Source organism: Erigeron canadensis, chromosome 2 (genome assembly GCF_010389155.1).
Source record: "Erigeron canadensis isolate Cc75 chromosome 2, C_canadensis_v1, whole genome shotgun sequence".
Classification (NCBI taxonomy): domain Eukaryota; kingdom Viridiplantae; phylum Streptophyta; class Magnoliopsida; order Asterales; family Asteraceae; genus Erigeron; species Erigeron canadensis.
Window position 1 is genome coordinate 41,399,701 of NC_057762.1, and position 15,978 is coordinate 41,415,678.

The window sequence follows — 15,978 nt, forward strand, 5'->3', positions numbered from 1 at the left end:
CATCACGTATGGCTCAGTGGCTCACCCTTCAATGCCTGTGCTCTAGTATAAAGTCCTTACGGGTCACTCTCTAATGCCCATGATATAATATGAAGAAAAAACCGATATTTCATCAAAACAACTAATGAAACGACTACAAACTATTAAAAACGGCAGCCACCATAAGGCCGGTGCCAACCCCAACGCTTTTTCTCTTCCTCGCTCGTCTTTTCTTTTCTTGCGTTGGCACCGTGTCTCATCTTGGCTATTCCTTGTTTACCTCTTCCCCCCATCGCCGGGTGAGGAAGAGGTGTGGTGGACCAGCCTAAGTTTGTGTGTGTGTAAAGATAAAATATAGATAAATAAAGTGAAGGAAAAGATGAGAAAGATGTGAAGAAGAAGTAGGGTTGGTAGTGAGTGGGAAGAGGTGATTTAAAGAGAGAGAAAAGCTGATATGGCAGTGAGAAAGAGCTGCAGTAAAAATATGATTAAAAACATGATGCATTTGACTAAAGCTTGATTAAGGTGATATGCTCTATTGGTTGCAACCACACTTGATCTTGATGGAGATTTATGTGGCAAACTAAAAGCAATATTTGGGTATAAAACTCCCATTAGAAAGGAATACATTTCTAGGCCACGCTACCTAATCCTACCATATTTAGGTTCCAAGATTTTTTGAGAGTGAAGGTGGGGGACCATATGCTTGGCACATATAACCATGTGCGTATGTGACATATGTTTAATCCTCTTTCTATCCGTCCAAATATTTAAAGTTGAAGTTGGCCTTCAAGTGCCACATGACATATTTATATGTGGTTAAATTTTATCATATAAGTATAGTAAGAGAGTGTTTATAAGAAAGAAAGATGGTTGGCATCTCTACGGGAACAGCTTTTGTGCTTTAACTGTTAATTCGTTGAGGCTTTTCATTTTGGTAACCCAATTTACGAAAAACAAACAAAAAAGTTAATTTAATTGTAAGGAAAATACTCAATGACCTTAAAATCTCAAATTCAATCATCATCTCACACACAAAAAAAAATTTTTAAGATTTTTTTTTGAATAGTAGTGATGATTGGACTCAACGACATGCCTCTTCATTGTCCGGTAAAGATCGGCCACGTCACCAGCACAGTCAATCCGAGGGCATGAATGGCGGTGGAAGTCCTAATACCATGTTGGAAAACACCAACTCAATGATAGAGAAAACCCCTATGCCACGTCTCATTGGAAAGGACTTCCCAACATGTCTTTTAAAAGTTTTGAACTTGTGACCAATATTTGGCTAAAAGACATAAGAGACATCAAATGTCCATATGTAGAGTTCTTAAGACACAAGTTCGATCTTTTGGGGGTGCTTAGATCATGTATGGTTAGGATGGAAGTATTGTACTAACATTATATGGCTCATATAGGGTGAGTCGATGAGTGTCAAATTATGATACTAAGGCTAGGGTTCCCAATTTATAGAGTTATCGTAATTAACGTTTATAATGGTCATTACTAATATGAGATTAACTCACTTGGTAAAGGCTATGAGATTAACTCACTTGGTATAGGCTCTCGTCTTTTCAGATAAAACCAATGTTAAATTATTCTTAACCGTAGTAGTTTAGTATTGTTTGATATATTTATAATAAGGAATAAAGATAAAGAAGAATTGTATTTTAAAAATACAAAAGTTTTAAAGAATATTATGTTGCAAGCCTAGATTTTTCCCTAAGTTTATTTTATTTTATTTATGATAATATTATAAACTTTGTAAAACTGTCAAAGAAAAATAGCTAATAGAGATACTAATAGCCAATAAAAAATAACAAATGTTTTTGTCAGTCAACTATTTTTTTTTTTTTATTTTTATCTTTGTACTTTTTTTTTATTTATAAAGTTGTTCCTTTCTTATACATTATTCTTACAAAAATTTGTCGGCAAAATCTTTTTATCTTATACATTATTCTTATAATTTTTATTTCCATTAATTTTGTTGCTATGTAAAGGAACTTTTAAGTAATCTATATTTATTATAACTAAAAGAGAAGGTTGAGGTATATTTAACACCCTTTAAACCTTTTTTAAGGACTTAATACCCAAAATGGTGTAAATAGAAAACATATTTACCAAAATGGTGTTGTTTAAAAAATATTTACTATAGAGGTGTTTTCTTAAAAAATATTTACCAAAATGGTGTTTTTTATTACTGTTGTAAAATTTTGCTTAAAAAATATGTTGTGCTTGTTTTTATTAAATCTACTAAGTCATTAAAACTTAAAATTCATGATATCTCATATCATTACAATGTTAATACAAGAGAGTATAAGCATAAATCTTAAAAAAAAAAAAGAGTACCACATACATATAAAAATCATTGGTTTCATTCAAAACACAATATAGAAGCTACCACCATTACTAAACAATACTATATATATGAACAAAATCAAGCAAATGAAACGTTTACAAAAATTGAAGCAAATGGAACTAACGATTTTTATATGTAACTGTTGTTTTTTCTATTTAAAATATATGCTTATATTCTCTTGTATCGACTTTGTAGTGTTATAAAAATTCATGAGCTTTTAAGTTTTAATGATCAAGTAGATTTGCCTTCATCTTTATAAATGTTTCATTTGCTTGATATTTGTTCACATACATGGTATTGCTTAATCATGCGTTTTGAATAAAATTTAAGAATTTTTATATGTATGTGGTACTTTTTTTATTTAAGATCTAGTATTGGCATTATAATGTTATGAGATATCATGAGTTTTTAAGTTTCAATAATTTGGTAGATTTGATAAAAACAAATACAAAGTAATGTTTAGGTAAAAATGCTACAAAAGTAATAAAAAACACTATTTTGATAAATATTTTTTGAGAATACACCTCTTTAGTAAATATTTTTTAAACTACACCATTTTGGTAAATATGTTTTCCATTTACTCCATTTTGGGTATTAACTCTTTTTTAAGTTTAAACTATCTCCTAATTTCTTTAGAGCGCTCTCATTTTTTAAAGATTTTTTTATTTGCTTATTTAATAGATAACTATATTTAATACCCTATCATAAATCTTTTTCTATCAAAATAACTTTTTTTAAATTTTAAAGTTAAATATGATAATATCCTTAAAACTCTTTCAATAAATATATATAAGATTACCATCTAATTACCATTTTTTAAAAAATTATTAGATATACAACATAGATATTTATTAATCATCCTCATTCCTATCATTTTTTTCCTTCATATTATTAATAAACAAATCAAGTTGAGTAAACTTTCTCAACAAAAAAAAACACTTTTTTTAATATGACTTTAATTTTATTTTTGATATTTGTTCGTGTTTGTTTATTATTTGATATTGAATTGTTATATTATTATTATTTTTCATCTCTTTTAATTTAATTTATCGTCAATTGTAGTTTGATTATGCATTGTTCGTCTACTACAAAAGGGTTTATTTTTTTAAATTTGTTTTGTTGATGTTTTGTTATTTTTCACTTGTTTTGTTATTTATTACGAGTATTTTAATATTTACCTTTGATATATATATATATATATGTGTGTGTGTGTGTGTGTATAAAGAAAAGTAAATATAAGGTTGTCCGACATCTAAGATTAGGTGTGGAACCCTTACATACAAAATTTTTATCATTTCTTGATTAATGAATAAATGTTTGGGCCCCTGAATTTTATTGATTAAAAAATTCAATATCTGAATGTTCAACATTTAAATTTAAATACCTAACAACTTTATATTCTCATTCCCATATATATGGGATATATGTTATATATTTTGAGACGACAGGCATGAAAACTATTACCAATAATAAGGGACGACGTACTTTAGTTTCAGAGCAAAATTGCAGCACCACTTAATCTAAACAACAATTCACCACTAAAATCCCAATGTCTTTTGGTTTCACATCTATTTTTGCCAAGAGTTTATCAATAGCACCAAACATCACAAACTCGGCGGCCTCTTTCCTCCTACCGGCCTACTGCCATACACATATATAGTAATTAGGAGGGACTCAATGAATCAAAGATCAGCTTCAGGAAAGTAAGTCGACTCACCAAGACCCGAAATCTCTCTTTGAAAATCAAGACTTTGCTTAGTAAACGACCCCGTTGTAGTCGATCTCTCCATAAATATTTATCAAGTACATTTTCGTTCTTCTTCGGGCTTTTAACTCGAAAAGTCCAATAGGTTAACTGGTTGAGGACGGGTAAGGAAATAAATAGTCGAAACGAAGACCAAAAGGGTTGAACACACTACAATCGAAATGAGATTAAACCTTAGATGATCCCAAAGAACACAAACACCTTAAAGAGAAAATGTCAACAATTGCGCAGCAAAGACAAACAACAAGAGGTGATAAAAACAAGTACATTCCATGAGTCATAAGATCGATAATGATATCCTAATTTTACATACTTAACAGATTTGTTCGAACACATAAGAAAGATGCATTATTTCCGAAATGGGGTTTTATCATATATACCCTTGTTAACCTTAAAAATCACATATATACCCACTTAAATAGCATAATATCACATATATCCAATTTAAACACTTAAACCTATCATACATACCCATTTAATCAATTTTAATATTAAATTAACTGATGAAACTTCATTTTTTAAAATAGAAAATAAAACGATAAACTAATTTTATTGACCATTATTGGAATTGAGAATTAGCGATTGAAGAAAGTCACGAACACGGTGGTATTCTTGACAGAATCTGACATGGAGCTACAAATAATTAACAAGAAGTTAATTGACAGCAAGAATGAGAGTTAACAAAGAATCGAGTTTAATATTTCATTGCGTTTCACCTTTTTTTTTCCAGCAAAAATAATCTTCTCAAGCATTCAATATATAGATGTAAATATGCAAGATTTTTTTTTTTGTTACTTATATTTGGTTATTGATTATATACCCCCAAGAAACTGTATTTGGGAATGGAAGTTGGAAAGTTAAAGCCACCTATAACATGCGAAGAGTTATATCAGACACTTGAACACAATATTACCTATCCCTTCTTTTGTTCGTGCTTTGAATGGCAAAATGAGAATTTAATTGTATGAATTTATTTTTTATTAACCTTTTAATACAATGGGTAAATATGAGCATTTTAATATTTAGATTGGGTGTATTTGATATTATGTTATTTAGATGGGTATATATGTTATTTAGAAGGTTAATAAGAGGATATATGATATTCACCCTTTTGAAAGGTAGGATTGGCACCCGCGGACAAGATCTAACAACAATTTGAAAGAATATTAGCAAATATGTGAGGGCCAACAAAACACTTGATTTTTTACAAGTACGGATGATGGTAAGTATATCTTCATAATAATTATTTTTGTAGGTGTCTATATTTGGATATAAAGTATTAAATTTGATTATTATGGTAATTTTTCCTATTAAATTTGGAATTGATTTAGATTGTAAGAATGGGTTCGGAATAGATGAAGGGTAGGTAACAAAGTGAATTTAAGTTGTGAGTCAGGTTTTGTGTTGTCTAAAAAGAAGGGAGAGGACCACTTTGTGATAGAGACGCAAGTGTTTGATGATGAATATAGTGGTACTATTTCTACTTGTAAATTTGCAATGGCAGTAATTTCTTTTTCAGGGAAAAAAAATGCCATTTTCACAACTTTTTCAAGTTTGGTAACTCCTTGCGTGAAGTTGATGCCAAAAGGTAAAATCTTAAGTAGACATCATAGCTTCTTTTGATAATTTTTTGTAACTTTGACCACCTTTTTTGGGTATTAGATATTAGTCGTAGTGTATCTTTTCTTTTAAGGAAGTAATAAACAAAACTCATTATTGTTCGCATTCTATTATCCTTCAATTTTCACATTGGGGCACCAAACTTTTGAGGTGTCCAATTATATGAAAACAGAAAACGTACATATGTCAAACACATGCTTGCTAACGCTAACATCGATCAAGTGTTTCAATTCAAGGAAACTTTTTCTTAATATTTCACAATCACATCATTTACTACTTAATTGTTAAGATGTACACGTACATATATACACTGAAGTTACTTAAATTACGAGTGACTTGCTGAATGTGTTCTATGAAGTTAGTGCTCATCTATTGAAAGTAACTCCCAATGCCGTCTTTTACGGGTTTTGGGTCCCAATACCGTCTTCGACGGTATATGGGGGAGGTTGATATGTAGACAGCCTTACCCCTACCAAAGGTAAAGAGGCTGCTTCCAGGTTCTACCATAGGTAGAAAAGGACCTCCAGCCTTGCTGGGCATGAAGATCGAACCCATGACCTTTGTTTCTAGAGGCATGAGCTTCAACCACTGATCCAACCCAGTTGTGCTCATCTATTGAATAACGTGTATATATAATTTAGAGTAGCACTGTCAAAACGTACAGGTCGGATGGATGTAGGTAACCGGTGCTGGTCCAGACGTTTCACTTCAAAAATACGGGTCTGACGGGTATGAGTCAAAACAGGCGGTGCTGGATCGACCCGCTTTTTATATTTTCTCCCTCGTATATGTATTCATTTATTCAATTCAATGTTACATTAATAATCACCCATCTAAAAACCATATACATATACATATATATTAAAATTTACATTAATATTCACAATCACTATTAGAACATCTTTAACGCCAGCTATAGTGCCAGCGTTCTCTATTCAATATGCCAGAAGTTGTTTGAGCGTATTAGTTTGGTTTAATTTAATTTAATAATTTTCCGATATATATATGTTTCTTGCGAAGATTTGTTGGATAAGAAGATAGACATTTTCGTTTTTTTCTTTTGCCTTTTTTTATGTCACGAGTATTACTCGTATTTTATTTATATTCACTTTTAACCCCAAATATAATAATGTTTACAAATGTTACTAGTATAACTTCTATAAATAGTTGGTTTTCAAAAACACTTTTACTACGAGTACAAATTTTGTGTAGTTTAATAATGAAATGTTTCTTAATTTACGTATAATATACTTTCTAATCTAATATAGTGTGGTTCTTAATATATATTGATGCAGAATCATTAATTCAAGATTTAAGTGTGAGGTTAATTATAAAAGTCATTCGGTGTAGTGAGTCAGTGTACGGCTAACGTGACACGAATAAACAAAGTTTTCAGTGTGATGAGTTAAATATGACGTTTATCACAATTTTGTTTAGAAAATCAATCTCGAAAACAACAACGGATATTCTTTTTCCTTTTTAGTAGATGCACTTCAAGTGAAACAAAATAAGCTTATGATAAATAAAGAGATTTTTAAAACCCAATTCAAGAAACATAACTAACGATAATAACTAACGGCATTACCTTTATTGAGAACTTTTTAGAAATGGGATCATTTTAATAGCCGAAATCTAAATAAGTTCCTCTTATTAGGAATTTTGAGTAAAAAAGTTAATTTTTTTTTTTAACTTTCTTTAAATTCAATAGTTAAGATGGTAAGATCAAGTTAAATTTTAATAATTGATTTTAACTAATCAAATGATTTTTACCCGATAACAATACTCTTGTAGCATATTGCTTGCCTGATAAGCTTTACACCCTTTAATTTTGGAAAAACCAGGCTCATGGCCGGTTTTCTGAATCAAAAAGTGATAGGTACTACTATTCAAAGATAAATAAAAAAATTACTAACGTGTGTATATTTTAAATTTTGAATTTACCAGTTGACCCGGCTAACTTCTCACATCAAAAAACGTTACCCCTAGAATCCAGAAGGCCAGAATGCCATGTATGTCAATGGACGTATTATTATACTAGTGTACTTCCTAACGTATCTATTGATCCATAATTATAAGTCAAATAATCATATTATTGTATAATATAAAATTATCAACAGCTCATATATTAGTAATATATATATGTATGTCATCATATATTACTTCCTTGGCCACCACACCTCGACATAAATATTTAACTCGTTTTCTTCATACGTGTACGTACCATCACTCCTTCAGGCCGAATGAGTTCATCACAACCATCACAGATCGATCGATACTCTTTGAACTACTCCGTATTCAATGCTTGTGTAAGTGTATACTTATTTACACATACGTCTTTGTTATTCGATGTCTTCAACTCTGGCCGTCCGATGAAAAACACACATAACACAATCAACCACACACTTGATGGGGAGAGAAGGATATATATCATTAATTGATTATAGATTCCTACAAGTTCGTATGCGAAAAAAATGAAAGAGTAAATGGGTGGCCAGGAACCCTCGATCTGGTCTCATGTATCGTCTTACAAACCTTGTTTAATTAATTTCGTAGTAAGATTCAGGAAACCGTTGGACTCATATAAATATCACGCCGATCAATATATATATACCGGCCTTTTCGTTGTCTTGCATGCTTTGGGCAGTCGTTCTTAAGTAAGCTAATTATTTGTTGTGGCATAAGAATAAGCTAGCTAGATATGTAGCTAGAGTAGTTCTGGTGATCATATATATTCTTGAACTCGTAGCGAAGGTCATATATATGTCATCGCATAGATATAATTAAAGACGGTCAGTTTATATACGATCGATATGATACAAGTTGCTCACTTTTCATGCATACGCACTTTCGACTTTATAAGATATATAGTTTCTTTCAATTATACATGGTGGCAGAGCCAGAAATTTTCTCGCGATGGGGAAATTTTAAAAGTTGTTTTCCATATTTATAAGAGTCGTATTGAGAATGTAAAAAATTTGACCCTCAAAAGAATTTCGTCCACCACACGGAGTGCAACACTCATATTTAAAAATACCAGTAAAAAAAGCCGCACGCGTCGGACAAGGTCTTGTTGAATGAAAAATTCAATCATAATGCAAGAAAGCCGGAAAATATATCTAATATTTAATCTTTCTTTAAACAAAGAAAACTTTTTCCTTAATCTTTATTCATTCTTTCAATTAAAAATCAAAACAACTCAAGTTTTTTATTCTGCCTATGGAGAGATTTATCTCAACATTAATGCTTCGATGACCTATGACTTTCAAAGAATAAGTTTATAACAACGGATGTAACATTTGTATGTATTTCGTATTTAGTTTTTCTTATTTTAAAAAAAAATTACAAATATACCATTTAAAATTTAAAAAATTACATTGTACCAAAATTAGACACTACCCCCATAATAGCTCCGTCCATGGGCGATATTCAAATCCGGTTATGAAAATTCGAGTATCCAGGTCGAGTTAGGAAAAAATATGTTCTTAGCTCTTAAGGAATTCTAATATATGTGCAAATTTTTTATACAAATGAGACTTTATAATAGAAACAAAATCATGCAAGGTATTTAATTATAATTTAGTCATTAACTAGTTATTGGAATCAAATATATCTATATATACAACGTATTATACTTATATATTAGATTTTAGACTCATGTACAACACAAAAAATTATTATTTATTGTGAACATTATTAATACAAAAAGTTACTACATATAAAGTGAAAAAATTATAACTTTTTATTTAGAGATAACATGAATCTTAATGAAGTTCAATTTAGGACTTTATATTTTGTTTAAAAATTATCACTATAAATTTCTAATAGTTTTTTAATAACTCAATATTTATTTCTATAAAACTTTAATAGCTTTTCAAAAATCTAATATATAGATTAGGTATAAAGTTAGTTGTGTAAATATATTTATTTATACAATAAAAGCTAAAAATTAGAGAAAATCGAAAGCTGTGTTTAAATAATAAGCTATTTAACTAACTAAATAATGAAAAATTAAATAAGTTTTTTCAAGTTGATGGCTAAATATTATAAAAAAAATATAAAGTAAGTACTTAGGGCTAAAAAGTATAAATTATTAACGGAAAATAAAAAAAAGTGTAGACTTTTTCTACAAATATTAATACAGATACTGATATAATAATATATTTGAATATGATTACCAGGATTATGATGATATAAGCGAAAGTTAATTTGATAAAATCGAGTGATGTAATTGGTCAATAAGTCATTAGTTCAACTGTTTTCTATTATATATGAAAATAATATTAAAGTTAAGATTAAGATATATGCAATATATGTATAATAATTTTACTAGTAACAGTTTTGTGTCATTCGATTAACATGTGTCCTCATTAGAGGTCGGGTTGTTCCCTCCAGGTCTTCCTTTTTCAAATCTCCAATAAGTAACCCTACAAACTAACGTCAATAAATATAACATTAATTTGATGATCTCATTGTTAATCCACTGCTCATTATAATTATAATATAGTATTATTTGTATATATATTTTTTTAAACGTTCGTATCACGGGACGATTGGGTATTACAAAACAAATTTTAAAACAAGTGGAGAGAATTATAGTTTAATTCCAAGTTTACAACTCTACATAAAACACTGGTCATGATTCAAGAAACACCAGATTAGATTCTACACAAATTTCTAATACAAGAACTCATTAGTCACAGGACCCACATGTATGCATGGACCAGATCAAATGAGATCGAGACCTGGGTACCACATTTTTATAATTAATTTTTCTTTTTATTTTCTAATCGTGCTTGTGCTCAGTATTATATGGTAGCCTGGTAGGGTGTTGGATGAAAAAAAAAAAAAATCTAATCCAAATAATACACATTTATGTATATATCATCCAATAAATGTTAAAAAGTAAACAAATAAAATAAAGTTTTAACCACTTAATCATAATAAAGATGAATAATACTGAACCATCACCACTTAATTTAGTAGTAATAAGAGTTATTTCTTCTCGATAGGTTTCAGGTTCGAGTACTACCTTAAACATATTTGTGGTTGGAAACAAATATTTAATATGGTGGGCTTGAGGGAGTTATCCCCTTAAATATTTGGAAAATAGAGGTTTATTATCAAAGAGTTTAAATTGGAGATATATTCTGTGAGATTCATGAGTAATTCACACTTTTCAAAAACAGGTGAATAAAACCAACACATTGTTAGATGTGGTCTTTATTAGCTAGTTTATGTTTTGTATTTGTCCGAATTAGAAGATGATGAAAACTTAAGTGTGTATATAAGTCTTAAATTGGCTAAAGTTCGGTTTTATGTTTTGGTGGTCATCTAAAACAGTTTTAGACGGACTTATTGACAATTTTACAACTGTCAAGACTCAAGAGTCTTAAATACAAGCAATAGGGACGTGCATTCTATGATCGTTTCTTCTAATCTTTTCTTTCTTATATGAAAAACAGAAACACAATGTTTATAGAGATAGTTAAAAAAAAACGATGTCTAATCTTTAGGTATTGGGGTAAATCCTGAGGGGAAACTAGTATGGAACCACCAACTTTCTTATAGTGGAAACTAATATTTTTAAAGATAGTGATTATCACGTTCTTAATTCGTTTATATATAATATGTTTACAGTATTAATTTTATGTATTCTCAAAACCCGATTTCTAACACACGTGAAGATCTACATAGTACGATGATATAAAACGGATGCATTGGAATAAAAACCAATTAATCATGACGACTTCCATATATTGTCGGAATCAAACATAAGCTAACCATAAAACTTCTAGACAACAACTTCACTACTTGTATTGATCTTTTGGAACCTCAAACCGAAAATTCCTTGGATGAGAACCTACACTTCTATGTCTTCAACTTCTAGTAATCACAATTAATTTTCACAAAGACCCCATGCCTTCAAACATACTTCAGAGTTATAGCGATAGTGTTGAACTTTTACGATGCTTGCATATACTTTATCATGTGTTTTTATAATTATTTCATTGTATTTTAAGACATTATAATTTTATTGAATGATCAAAAAACTTGATTTTACATGGTGACATAATAGTCCATGGATGATAAGTGAGTACCATGAATGACTTGATGGCATATACTCGTCCTTTTTTTTGTATATCTACTAAAACTAATTTACATAAAAACGTATTTAACAAAAAGATAAAACATCAAAAGAAGTTGTATGGCGTTTGACATCCCACTTCTCACCATATTTTTAACCACTCACTTTCAGCCAATCTCATTATGTCATCTCATCCATACCTCACAAACTCCTCATTCCATTATTTTGTTTGCATCCCACCACTTACTACAATTTTCATTTTCACTTATATGTGTTTATCGCAAAAAGTGGTTGTTACTTCTCTTCCACGCCTGTCATGTAGTGCGTGGTCACACCACGCAATCTCACACAACACCGCATTTTTTGGGGTCAACGGTGGTGTTCCTGTACGACACCACACCCACCACACATATGTTGTCTACACTCACCGGTGATGTGGTTGATGCTATCATATTGCATCACTTTCAGCCAATCTCATAATGTCATCTCATCCACACCTCACAAACTCCTCATTCCATTATTTTGTTTGCATCACACCACTCATTACAATTTTCATTTTCACTTATATGTGTTTATCGCAAAAAGTGGTTGTTACTTCTCTTCCACGCCTGTCATGTAGTGTGTGGTCACACCACGCAATCTCACACAACACCGCATTTTTTGGGGTCAACGGTGATGTTCCTGTACGGCACCACACTGGCACCACACCCATCACACATGTGTTGTCTACACTCACAGGTGATGTGGTTGATGCTATCATATTGCATATCACCCCTTTTTTGGTGGTGTTGGAGGATTTATCGTGGGCACGTACACTCATATTATATTTGTCAGGGAAAAAAAATTAAAAATTTGTTTAATAAACCTTTTTTATATGGAAATAATAACAAAATTCATCTATACTTCTATACTTCTTTTTAATAATAATCAACCCTCTATTTTTGGAAAATGTTAGAAAATGGTTAGATGCAAAAGTAATTAATTACCCTTAATAAACACCCCCTATGAAAAGGGTTATTAAAGATTACCAAATTTGTCCTTAATGAAATAAATTTACACTTTAAACTCTTATTTTACTAATTTAAACTATACGTCCTTATCTTGTATATATATTTTCATTATCACCATTACATCAACATACACGGTTACACCACCCGACACCAATTGTTGTCATCACCGCCGCCGTATTATGCGGGTACCATGTTAGTTTTTTTAATGAAATGTAGATATTGCTAATGAAAAATAATAATTTCTAAATGAAGTATAGAAAAGTGAAGGATGTTGAGATGTTGTATTTGAAGACTACCTCAAGTTAAAGAGGATCGTTAGGGGGGAGGGAGTGGTCACCCATCCTCCTCCAATACTAACCAATCAAAACTTTACACCTCAATTTTTCCCAATCTTCCTCAAATCACTGGCGGCACTTTCCTCATCTCCCCCCAATCTCCACCTCATCATTTCTTTTTCAATTATTTTTAACAATATTTTCCAAATTATATAAACTAAAACAAATATATATAAATACAATCAATAATATGAAAATTAATGGACAGGGACTTATATGTAATTAACTTAAATAAATAATTAGTTTATAGGGACTGATATGTAAATAAATAATTTTAAGGGACTAAAATGTAAATAACAATAAATGAAAAGGTTAGAACAGATCGGCTAGCTTTCTTCTTCATGATATATACATACATAAAAACAAAAAAAAAACATCCAACCAATCAATCATGTCCTCTCTCGTCCCTCTCTCTCCTCTCTCCTTCTTCCCCCATCGGTGAACAACCGCGAAAATCCTCTTCTCTCTCCTGCAGGGAACCGCCACCATATAGTGCGACGATGTACCCGCGCGGGCCCGCTAGCTAGTAACTCAAACCCCACGACCACTCCCCCCCCCCTTATAGTGCTTAAAAAGGAAAAACCTATATACAATTTTTTCTTTGTTTCATTTGGGGTGTTTATCGGTTCAACTTTTGAGTTGTTCGGTACTTCAGTGTATTTGATTCAATTTCATCCCTCTTGTATTTCTTGATTCCTGATGTGCTATACGAAAATCGAACCGAAGCCAAATTCAGTATACCCAACCCAAACTGTAACACCCGTCATTTTAAAAATCTGGATTTCAAAAAACTTTGCCAAACGGCGTTTAAAAGGTAGCGGAAAAGGATCACTTTAAAACTGCCCCATCTGTAACCGGATGGTACTTTTCATAAAATGGTGTTACTAACATGCATCATCAAAACAATATAAATGAAGTCCAAGTTATGACACCAACATAAATGCCATCATCATTAGTAGTATCATAAGTATAAATAAAGTAGCTGAAACATAGGCTAAGGGAAGTCTAAGCATTCAAAAATCTATGCTAGTCTTCTTTATTGCATCTACCCCATCTCACCAAGCTAATACTTTCCTAGCTCAAACCTGCTTATCCTGAAGGACACAACATTTTCATAAAAGCAAGTGTTAGCTAATAAATTAGCTAAGCAAGATACACACAATTAATAAAATGTTCTTCATTTTACTTTCACAAAACTTCTTCATAATATACTTTAAAAACATGACCACATTACATATCAACCACAAAAATCGTAATATAATCCCACCTTTACTTATCCCTACATCCCAACACATCTCAAATCATATCATCGTATACATACAACTCAATCATCATGTCACGTCTTACATGTCTCACATAAACATATCACACGTATACGCATAGCACATGTAAAGTAATTACTTATAATTGTGCCTATCAACAATTATATCACACATATCAACATATCTTACTTAAATCTCACGTCACCTTGTAATCCTACATCTTAAATTAAATGTACATCTTTCTCACATATTCATATAGTTTTCTTATTCAACTTATTCCCACATGTTACATCTTTAATTAATTTACATATTACGCACTAGCTTTACAACTAGCACGATTTTCCACGTCTTAACTTTTAGGAAAGGCAATGCCATTTCCATAGTATCCCGTTATGCTTTTTACATTAGTGGTTAGTCACTCCACCCGGGAATACTAGTCTCACGTAACTATGCCGCAAGGAGCCACTCGAGCGACCACATACGCACTAGCTTTTCAACTAGCACGGGTTAAGCTTAACACTTCCCACGTCAATCTCACATATTTTAGCTATAGCATTTCTCACGTATTTATATCTTCCTTACTTTTTACGCACTAACACTAAGGCTAGAACGGTTTCCCACATCTCTCATTTTACTTAAACATTAAGCACAATCACTACCTAATTAGTCCCACGTCTACTTTTGCATTTAGTCCCACTAATGTGCACAACTCATAATTCTCACGTGTATCTAGTGAACTAGACATTCATACTTAAGTTCCACATACAAGCCATCACATATCAACATTAAGGCATATCAACAACATTATCAACAACACATATCTGAAACATATCATGACAACGTAATTATAAGCATCATACTTTATATGCACATATTTACTTATACTTTAAACGTCATCATATCAACATATATTATTTCAACATGCATATATTCCCACATGACCTCCCGTATAATCCGGAAAACCCAACACATATAAGATAATCCAATTAAGAGGTTAATTATAAAAAACTACTTTTGTTGTGCCTCCAGCGTGAGAAAAGTCATGTATCTTACCTGAAATAGAATGATATTAAAACTGGACCCTTTATTCCTTGTGAACGTCCAAACACTTAAACTGCTATATAAATAAATACACTACTATCAGCAACAACGTTAACTTTTAACTTTATAAACACAAGTAGACACAAGTAGGCAAGCTGATATATAATTTGTACGTCCTATATTTAAGATCCAAATTTTATAAAATTTCATGATATTAGTATTACATAAACCATTGCAGTACTAATCCATAATAGTGAACACTAATTGGGACACAGTATTTCGATCTCCATGACTAGTTTTATGAAAATATTTATATTCAACTATATATGTCATAAGTTTACATATTAATACTCCAGTAAAAATTATCTAAATTACTCACATGGTGTCATGGATAAATTAGACTAGTCATGATCATCTAGAAGTACATATTAATTAGTTCACCAATGAAGCACATGAATAAATATCTGAATAGCATGCCTAAGCACTTACTGCTATTTGTCATATATATATTTCTTTTTTTTT